The sequence below is a fragment of the Salvelinus fontinalis genome, chromosome 20 (assembly GCF_029448725.1).
Source record: "Salvelinus fontinalis isolate EN_2023a chromosome 20, ASM2944872v1, whole genome shotgun sequence".
NCBI lineage: Eukaryota > Metazoa > Chordata > Actinopteri > Salmoniformes > Salmonidae > Salvelinus > Salvelinus fontinalis.
The window spans coordinates 12,511,070-12,522,228 of record NC_074684.1 but is presented as its reverse complement, the minus strand read 5'-3'; positions in this window follow the sequence as shown (position 1 = coordinate 12,522,228).

The following is an 11,159-nucleotide window of genomic DNA, read 5'->3' as shown; positions in this document are numbered from 1 at the left end:
CCGCTGCCATTGGTTCACCTGGGGACATTGCTCGGCTCCACGGCAACTAGAGGAGCTGTCGGACTGACCGAAGCGAGGGGGGGCTGCTTCCGCCGTAACTACTTCTGACAGGTGAGGAGGGGAGAGGAGAGAGGAGGGGGAAGAGATGAGAGCACAGCTGTGACCGCATCGGCTTAGGTTTAGTTGTTTGGGAGGGCTTGGGATGTTTTGTTATTTTCTGTCCCTGAGGACAGAGATGTCACACTTGCACTACTTCATGTTTGTGTACCTGGCAGCATCAATTACTGATATGTAGTCCTACCATGTATTTTCAAAAAGCAGGTTATATATCCCCGAATACTTGATATTTGGGGTTTTTGAAAAGTAGCTTCGCATGTATGTAATATAGTTTCAAGTATTATTAGTCGTATGTATGGGGTACATCGTCCAATGAAATGCTTACTTGCACGCTCCTTCTCTTCAACGCAAAAACAATAAGAAAATATAAGAATATGAAAATAAAGTCAATGGCTCAGTAGAATGGAAAACATTTTAGCATAAGTATTATACTGGAAGGCACAATTTATAGTCCAAGATTTACACATGTATTGGGGAAGGGGGGATTAGGGGCAAGTGTTTCAATTGAGCAGGAATAAGAGTCTAGTAGCAGCAGTTGTGATGTGTGTGTAGCATGAATGTATGTGTGTTTAAGTACAGTATGTCTGTGTGTTTGTGTGAGTGAGTGCATGTGTGCTAAGGAGCAGAGAATCAGAGCAGGTGGTCAGTCCAGTTCAAGTGTTCAGCGGTCTGATGTCCTGTAGATAGAAACTATCTCTGAGCCTGTTGGTATCAGACCTCATGCTGTGATACTGTCTGCCCGACAGTAATGGAGAGAACAGCTCATGGCTGGGGTGTGTGGGGTCCTTGATGATGCGTGGCGTTCCTCAGGTGGAGGGCCTTGCGGTCGTGGAGGGAGCAATTCCCGTACCAGGCCATGATGGAACTGGTCAGGACACTCTCGATGGTGCAGCGGTAGTACTTGGAGAGGACCCAGGGTGGCACGCCGAATTTCTTCATCCGCTTTAAGAAGTAGAGACGGTGTTACGCCGCCTTGACAAGAGTGGTGGTGTTGTTGGTCCATTTCAAGTCCACGGTGAAGTGGACGCTAAGGAACTCAAATCTCGTGACTCTCACTACTGCAGTCCCGTTGATGTGGTTCGGGGGCATGTTCCCTCCTCTGCTTCCTGAAGTCAACAATCAACTCCTTTGTTTTGCTGATGTTGAGGGAGAGGTTGTTGTCATGACACCACAATGCCAGTTCACTTACCTCCTCTCTATAGGCTGACTCGTTGTTGTTGGTTATCAGGCCTACAACTGTGGTGTCATCAGCAAACTTGATAATGGAGTTGGTGTCGTGCAAAGCAACACAGTCGTGGGTGAACAGGGAGTACAGCAGAGGACAGAGGACACACCCCTGGTGGGGCCCTGTGTTAAGTCAGTGTGGAGGAAGTGTTGTTGCCAATCCTCACATTCTTTGGTCTGCCCATCAGGAAGTCCAGGATCCAGTTGCAGAGGGTGGTGTACAGACCCAGGGCTCTGAGCTTGGTGTCGAGCTTGGAGGTAACAATATTGTTGAATGCTGAACTGTAGTCACTGAACAGCATACGCACATAGGTGCTCCTCTTGTCCAGCTGTGTTACGGCCGTGTGAGTAGAGGTGTAACTGTCATCATCCGTGGATCTGTTGGAGTTGTACGCCTATCCTACCCTATCCTGTACTGTACTGTACTACACTGTGTTTCAGGACTTATTGAACAATATTAAACCACTGCAGCCTCTCAAAAGTGTTTAATTACACATGGAGACTGGGTGAAGAACAGAGCAGAGCAGAGCTGGGGAATGTGATGCTATAGCCATTTTCATCGCAGTGTCACTCAGGGATAGGGAGAAATTGAGAGCGAGCAAATGAAACTGCCACCACTGTCTCCCGCATGGTTTTATCTGGCTCTGTATGAATTAGGAAGCCCGTATGAAAAGGGCACTAATATGGATTTGCGAGGAAGGCCTCCCCGTATAAAGATATAGCTCAGCAAGCACTCAGGGTGTGTGCGTCCCTAATGGGACCCTATTCCCTATTTAGTGCACTTATTTGGACCAGGGCCCCATGGTAGTAGTGCACTATATAGGGGATAGGTTGCCATTTGGGATGTGCTCTGGGCCTTGGTGGCCACCAGGGATCACAGGGCATATATTTCATCACGAAGGCTGAACGGGAAATTAGCAGTGCATGACAGGAAAATACTGGGCGTGAAATTAGCTACAGCTCCCTCTCCTCTCCTCCACCATGATCCCTCTCTCCCCTGATGTCAGGGCGTCGGTCGTTGGGCTGGGTGTGCAGCATTTACGCTGTGTGTGTGAATGTGTGTGAGTATTGCATTGACGCTGTAGTATCGTTTCACATCAATCTGTAAATGAGCTGACAGATCAAATGTATATGATTAGATATGTCAGAACCACCAGAAGGGTAGCCTAGCTTGAGTGGAGAAAATGCTATAAGGCTTCTTCTCACTGGTGGATAAGGGGCTACTGTAGGCCTGCAGCAAAAGTCATTGCTGATGTTATTTTCTGAATACCAACTCCCGCAGAGTCAATCAAATTCATATGATGTTACTTCCTACTCCTGCATGGCCCAATGCACTGTAACAGACCACAAAAGACTAGGTGTAGCAGGGCCTGTGCTTGTCCTTGACCTACATTGTAATGCGTTAGAGCAGATCACTCCTATGGGAGTGAGGGACTCCACATTTCCACACTTGACCACTGAGACATGAATTGGAGGTTGTACCTGAATCGCTCCACATGTTGCTGCTCTTTTCTTTCTACGTGAGTGAACACTGATCAGTGTTTCAAGGTTATCACTCAGGTAGAGTGACATGTTCTGCATCCCTGTAATAACTAGTTTCCTCTGGGATCAGCAGTGACTCTGTGAGCCAGTGAAAGGTTCTGTCACCCTGTCTTAACTGGTGTCAGGTGTTGTGACACGTGTTGTATCCCTGTATTAACTGGTGTCCAATGGGATAAACAGGTGCAGTGACATGTTTTGCGTCCCTATTATGAATGGTTTCACATCCTGTAATAACTAGTGACTTTGTGGGCGGCAGGCAGCAGCTGACTGAGGCCTTTTGGGTAAACGGATTAGGGAGTGTCTAACCATCTCTGAACACTAGCTAATAAAGAGCAATGCACTTACACCTTTCTTTTGCTCTCTCTCTCTCTCTCTCTCTCTCTCTCTCTCTCTCTCTCTCTCTCTCTCTCTCTCTCTCTCTCTCTCTCTCTCTCTCTCTCTCTCTCTCTCTCTCTTTCTCTTTCTCTTTCTCTCTCTCTCTCTCTCTCTCTCTCTCTCTCTCTCTCTCTCTCTCTCTCTCTCTCTCTCTCTCTCTCTCTCTCTCTCTGTGTCTCTCTCTCTCTCTCTCTGTGTCTCTCTCTCTCTCTCTCTCTCTCTGTCTCTCTCTCTCTCTCTCTGTCTCTCTTCCCAGTGTCGGTTGTAGCATTTTCAGGACCCTTAGCTTTTAATTTGATGTAAAACATATGAAGATCTGTTTGTGTCTTACTCCTCTTTGCTATGTTTGTTGCATTTCCATACATGTTTGGCATGGCAAGGAGTGTTTACATGCACACTAATAATTTGATATTATACTGACTATGCCACTAGGCCGAGTAAGGCATTAGTCATGTAAACACCTTACTCTTGTTATCTTAATCAGCGTAAGGTCATAATCTCTGCACCCCCCACAGCAACTTGCCCAAGCCTCCCCCATTTCTCCTTCACCCAAATCCAGATAGCTGATGTTCTGAAAGAGCTGCAAAATCTGGACCCCACAAATCAGCTTGGCGAGACAATCTGGACCCTCTCTTTCTAAAATGATCCGCCTCAATTGTTACAACCCCTATTACTAGCTTGTTCAACCACTCTTTCATATTGTCTGAGATCCCTAAGATTGGAAAGCTGCCGCGGTCATCCCCCTCTTCAAAGGGGGAGACACTAGACCCAAACTGCTACAGACCTATATCTATCCTACCCTGCCTCTTCGAAAGCCAAGTTAACAAACAGATCACCGACCATTTCAAATCCCACCGTACCTTCTCCACTATGCAATCTGGTTTCTGAGCTGGTCATGGGTGCACCTCAGCCACGCTCAAGATCCTAAACGATATCATAACCGCCATCGATAAAAGACAATACTGTGCAGCCGTCTTCATGGACCTGGCCAAGGCTGTCAACTCTGTCAATCACTGTATTCTTATCAGCAGACTCAACAGCCTTGGTTTCTCAAATGACTGCCTCGACTGGTTCACCAACTACTTCTCAGATAGAGTTCAGTGTGTCAAATCAGAGGGCCTGTTGTCCAGACCTCTGGCAGTCTCTATGGGGGTGCCACAGGGTTCACATCTCGGGCCGACTCTTTTCTTTGTATACATCAATGATGTCGCTCTTGCTGCTGGTGATTCTCTGATCCACCTCTACGCAGACGACACCATTCTGTATACTTCTGGCCCTTCTTTGGACACTGTGTTAACAAACCTCCAGACGAGCTTCAATGCCATACAACACTCCTTCCGTGGCCTACAAATGCTCTTAAATGCAAGTAAAACTAAATGCATGCTCTTCAACCGATCGCTGCCCGCACTCGCCTGCCCGTCTAGCATCACTACTCTGGACGGTTCTGACTTAGAATATGTGGACAGCTACAAATACCTAGGTGTCTGGCTAGACTGTAAGCTCTCCTTCCAGACTCACATTAAGGATCTCCAATCCAAAATTACATCTAGAATCGCCTTCCTATTCCGCAACAAAGCATCCTTCACTCATAATGCCAAACATATCCTCGTAAAACTGACTATCCTACCGATCCCTGACTTCGGCGATGTCATTTCCAAAATAGCCTCAACACTCTACTCAACAAATTGGATGCAGTCTATCACAGTGCTATCCATTTTGTCACCAAAGGCCCACATACCACCCACCACTGCGACCTGTATGCTCTCGTTGGCTGGCCCTCGCTTCATATTCGTCGCCAAACCCACTGGCTCCAGGTCATCTATAAGTCTTTTCTAGGTAAAGCACTGCCTTATCTCAGCTCACTGGTCACCATAGCAGCACCCACCCGTAGCACGCGCTCCAGAAGGTATATTTCCCCAAAGCTAACTCCTCCTTCGGCCGCCTTTCCTTCCGGTTCTCTGCTGCCAATGACTGGAACGAACTGCAAAAATCACAAGAGTCTTATATAACCCTCACTAACTTTAAGCATCAGCTGTCAGAGCAGCTTACCGATCATTGCACCTGTACACAGCCTATCTATAAATAGCCCACCCAACTACCTCATCCCCATGTTGTTATTTATTTTTTTGCTCCTTTGCACCCCAGTATCTGTACTTGCACATTCATCTTCTGCACATCGATCACTCCAGTGTTTAATTGCTAAACTGTAATTATTTCGCCACTATAGCCTATTTATTGCCTTACCTCCCTAATCTTACTACATTTGCACACACTGTATATAGATTTTTCTATTGTGTTATTGACTGTACGTTTGTTTATCCCATGTGTAACTCTGTGTTGTTTGTGTCGCAATGCTTTGCTTTATCTTGGCCAGGTTGCAGTTGTAAATGAGAACTTGTTCTCACCTGGCCTACCTGGTTAAATGAAGGTGAAATAAAACATGATAAATAAATAAAATAATCATAGTAAGCACACGCCGATTAAAACACCTGGCTTTCAGAGCAATATTTCAAATTATTAGGACATTAGTTCCAGCAGTGTATTTCTTCTGCTCATGTGCCTGCACCAGCAGTGCAAGACTGCCTCTAATGGGTGAGTGAAGTGAGTTCGGAAAAACTGAAAGTACTCATCTTAGGTATAGTTAACAAATCAAATCAATTTGCCCCGAATACAACGGGTGTAGACTTTACTGTGAAATGTTTGCTTACGAGCCCTTCCCAATGAAAACATTTTCAATAAAAATAGTACCGCAATTGGAATAAAATACAGAAGAATGAAGCAATATACAGGGAGTACGAGTACCAGATGAATGTGCAGGGGTACAAGGTATTTGAGGGAGAAATGTACATAAAGGCACTAGAATGGATAATAATAAGAGTAAGAATAAAGAATGCATCATGACATACAAACTTATCACATACAAACTTTATATGTCCGAACTCAGAATCAACCGTGCTTCCCAAAAATAACATGGTCGCTGTGGTAGAACATTTAGTTTGATTGCCAGATTCTCTGCATTTATCAGAGTGCCATCAGGTAGCCTGATTTCAGATAGGTCCATGTAAACAGGATTATTAGAGATCCTTCTTCTTGCAAAGCATGCAAACGTTTTCATTAAATTACTATATTAATCTGACTAGTTACAATAATCACATAATTGTGTGCATGTAACCATACTCATTGATAGACCAGTTGATGAGAGATCTAGAACCAGGCTAGCATGCATCATGCACTTGCTCTATGTGACATTGGACCATCCCAAATTGCACCCTATTCCCTATACAATGCACTAGTTGTGACCAGGGCCCATAGTGCTCTGGTCAAAAGTAATGCACTATTTAGGGAATAGGGTTCCATTTGGGACGCAACCCTTATTGCATGAGTGCACATGGGTTATCTTATCAGGGCAGCCTCTGCCAAGAACAATGCCTCATAAAATGTAGGCCAACTCTCCTGGAGCACTGTGGAGCCCAGCCACACACATTACCCATAATGAAATGTGACTGTGACTTTCATTCATGTAGACCTTACATCTCACTGAATGAAGAGTACATGTTGTAAACTAGAGACCTAGACCCCTCTTGTGCCCCGGAGTAGCATCCTTTTTTAAACACAGACTTCAGACGACCCAATATATCACTCACTGTACATTATAGAACTTACATCTCACTGAATGCCTGGTGTATGTTGTAGAGGTGGCCCCCTCTTGTGCCTTTCAAGTAGGATCCTTTATAAAGCATAATATATCACTGACAGTACATTATAGGAGAATTACATCATGTGAGAATGGCGCTGGGATGTATAGTGGCTGTTTAATGGGCTCCTGACCAATTATGCTATTTTGTGTTTTTTCTTCTTCTCTGATCTTAACTTTTTTTGTACGTAATGTTTCCACCATCATTTCCTAGGACCGAAACCTCAATTTGGATGAAGAATTCTACTCCAATGACTCGACTGCGCAGGACATACCCTAATCCCAGACACTCGGGAGAGGAAAAGACAACGATATAGATGCCGACGTGAGGACATCTTGATGAAACTACGGCGGTAAGTGACTAAACCTATACCCTCTGTTCTATTGGCGAATGTAGAATCACTGGAGAACCAAATAGACGAGCTCCGTAAGAGGCTAACCTATCAATGGGACATGAAAAACTGTCATATCCTATGCTTCAATGCGTAGTGGCTGAACGAGGACATGGTTAATATAAACCAAGCTGTTTTTTCTATGCATCGGCAGGACAGAACGGCAGCATCTCGTAAACTCAAGGAGGGGGTCTCCTTGTTAACAACAGCTGGTGCCTAATCTGTAATATTAAGGATGTCTGGAGGTTCTGCTCTCATTGAGTTAGAATACCTCATAATAAATTGCAGACCATACTATTTACTAAAAGAGTTTTCATCTATATTTTTCGCAGTTGCTTATTTAACACCACAAACCAATGCTGGCTCTAAGACCGCACTCAACAAGCTATATACGGCCATAAACCAACAAGAAAATACTCATCCAGGGGCTGCGCTCCTAGTGGCAGGGGATTTTAAAGCAGGAAAATGGAAATACGTTTTACAAAATTTCTTCCAGCATTTCACCAGTGCAACTAGAGGAATAAAAACTCAAAATCATATTTACTCTCCACACAGAGACGCATACAAAACTCTACCTCATCCTCTTTTTTGCATATCTGACCATAACTGTAACGGCTTTCTTCTGTGGTGGACGAAGGAGACGACCAAAGCGCAGCGTGGTTAGTGTTCATCATCTTTAATAATAACAAAAAATGTGAACACTACAAAATACAAAACAATAAATGTGGAAAAACCGAAACAGTCCTATCTGGTGCATAGAACACAAAGACAGAAGACAACCACCCACAAAACCCAACACAAAACAGGTTACGTAAATATGGCTCCCAATCAGAGACAAACGACTAACACCTGCCTCTGATTGGGAACCATATCAGGCCAAACACAGAAACAGGAAAACTAGACACACAACATAGAATGCCCACCCAGCTCACGTCCTGACCAACACTAAAACAAAGAAAACACAAAAGAACTATGGTCAGAACGTGACAATAACTTTATCCTCCTGATTTTTGCTTACAAGCAAAAACTCAAACAGGAAGTACCAGTGACACGCTCAATTCAGTAGTGGTCCAATGAAGCGTATGATAAGCTACAGGACTGTTTTGATAGCACAGACTGGATTGTTCCGGGATTCACCGGATGGCATTGAGGAGTTTACCACATCAGTCACCGGCTTCATTAATAAGGGCATCAAAGACATCGTGATTAGCGTAGTGTTAGCTAGTTGTCTTTGCTGTCCTTGTATCCATGATAATTGTGTAGTTTAGAGAAATTTAGAGAAATTGTCGAGGTTACCTAGCCAGCTTCACTTCAACAACGCAGCCACTGCTAGCCAGCCTACTTCACCAGCCAGCAGTACTATATCATTTTAGTCAATAAGATCTTTTATTTTTTTTTATATATATATATATATATATTTTTTTTTGCAACGTAAGCTTAACTTTCTGAACATTCGAGACGTGTAGTCCACTTGTCATTCTAATCTCCTTTGCATTAGCGTAGCCTCTTCTGTAGCCTGTCAACTATGTGTCTGTCTATCCCTGTTCTCTCCTCTCTGCACAGACCATACAAACGCTTCACACCGCGTGGCCGCGCCCACCCTAACCTGGTGGTCCCAGCCCGCACGACCCACGTGGAGTTCCAGGTCTCCGGTAGCCTCTGGAACTGCCGATCTGCGGCCAACAAGGCAGAGCTCATCTCAGCCTATGCGTCCCTCCAGTCCCTCGACTTCTTGGCACTGACGGAAACATGGCTCACCACAGATAACACTGCTACTCCTACTGCTCTCTCTTCGTCTGCCCACGTGTTCTCGCACACCCCGAGAGCTTCTGGTCAGCGGGGTGGTGGCACCGGGATCCTCATCTCTCCCAAGTGGTCATTCTCTCTTTCTCCCCTTACCCATCTGTCTATCGCCTCCTTTGAATTCCATGCTGTCACAGTTACCAGCCCTTTCAAGCTTAACATCCTTATCATTTATCGCCTTCCAGGTTCCCTTGGAGAGTTCATCAATGAGCTTGATGCCTTGATAAGCTCCTTTCCTGAGGACGGCTCACCTCTCACAGTTCTGGGTGACTTTAACCTCCCCATGTCTACCTTTGACTCATTCCTCTCTGCCTCCTTCTTTCCACTCCTCTCCTCTTTTGACCTCACCCTCTCACCTTTCCCCCCTACTCACAAGGCAGGCAATACCCTTGACCTCATCTTTACTAGATGCTGTTCTTCCACTAACCTCATTGCAACTCCCCTCCAAGTCTCCGACCACTACCTTGTATCCTTTTCCCTCTCGCTCTCATCCAACACTTCCCACACTGCCCCTACTCGGATGGTATCGCGCCGTCCCAACCTTCGCTCTCTCTCCCCCGTTACTCTCTCCTCTTCCATCCTATCATCTCTTCCCTCTGCCCAAACCTTCTCCAACCTATCTCCTGATTCTGCCTCCTCAACCCTCCTCTCCTCCCTTTCTGCATCCTTTGACTCTCTATGTCCCCTATCCTCCAGGCCGGCTCGGTCCTCCCCTCCCGCTCCGTGGCTCGACGACTCATTGCGAGCTCACAGAACAGGGCTCCGGGCAGCCGAGCGGAAATGGAGGAAATCTCGCCTCCCTGCGGACCTGGCATCCTTTCACTCCCTCCTCTCTACATTTTCCTCTTCTGTCTCTGCTGCTAAAGCCACTTTCTACCACTCTAAATTCCAAGCATCTGCCTCTAACCCTAGGAAGCTCTTTGCCACCTTCTCCTCCCTCCCGAATCCTCCTCCCCCTCCCCCCCTCCTCCCTCTCTGCAGACGACTTCGTCAACCATTTCGAAAAGAAGGTCGACGACATCCGATCCTCGTTTGCTAAGTCAAACGACACCGCTGGTTCTGCTCACACTGCCCTACCCTGTGCTCTGACCTCTTTCTCCCCTCTCTCTCCAGATGAAATCTCGCGTCTTGTGACGGCCGGCCGCCCAACAACCTGCCCGCTTGACCCTATCCCCTCCTCTCTTCTCCAGACCATTTCCGGAGACCTTCTCCCTTACCTCACCTCGCTCATCAACTCATCCTTGACCGCTGGCTACGTCCCTTCCGTCTTCAAGAGAGCGAGAGTTGCACCCCTTCTGAAAAAACCTACACTCGATCCCTCCGATGTCAACAACTACAGACCAGTATCCCTTCTTTCTTTTCTCTCCAAAACTCTTGAACGTGCCGTCCTTGGCCAGCTTTCCTGCTATCTCTCTCAGAATGACCTTCTTGATCCAAATCAGTCAGGTTTCAAGACTAGTCACTCAACTGAGACTGCTCTTCTCTGTATCACGGAGGCGCTCCGCACTGCTAAAGCTAACTCTCTCTCCTCTGCTCTCATCCTTCTAGACCTATCGGCTGCCTTCGATACTGTGAACCATCAGATCCTCCTCTCCACCCTCTCCGAGTTGGGCATCTCCGGCGCGGCCCACGCTTGGATTGCGTCCTACCTGACAGGTCGCTCCTACCAGGTGGCGTGGCGAGAATCTGTCTCCTCACCACGCGCTCTCACCACTGGTGTCCCCCAGGGCTCTGTTCTAGGCCCTCTCCTATTCTCGCTATACACCAAGTCACTTGGCTCTGTCATAACCTCACATGGTCTCTCCTATCATTGCTATGCAGACGACACACAATTAATCTTCTCCTTTCCCCCTTCTGATGACCAGGTGGCGAATCGCATCTCTGCATGTCTGGCAGACATATCAGTGTGGATGACGGATCACCACCTCAAGCTGAACCTCGGCAAGACGGAGCTGCTCTTCCTCCCGGGGAAGGACTGCCCGTTCCATGATCTCGCCATCACGGTTGACAAC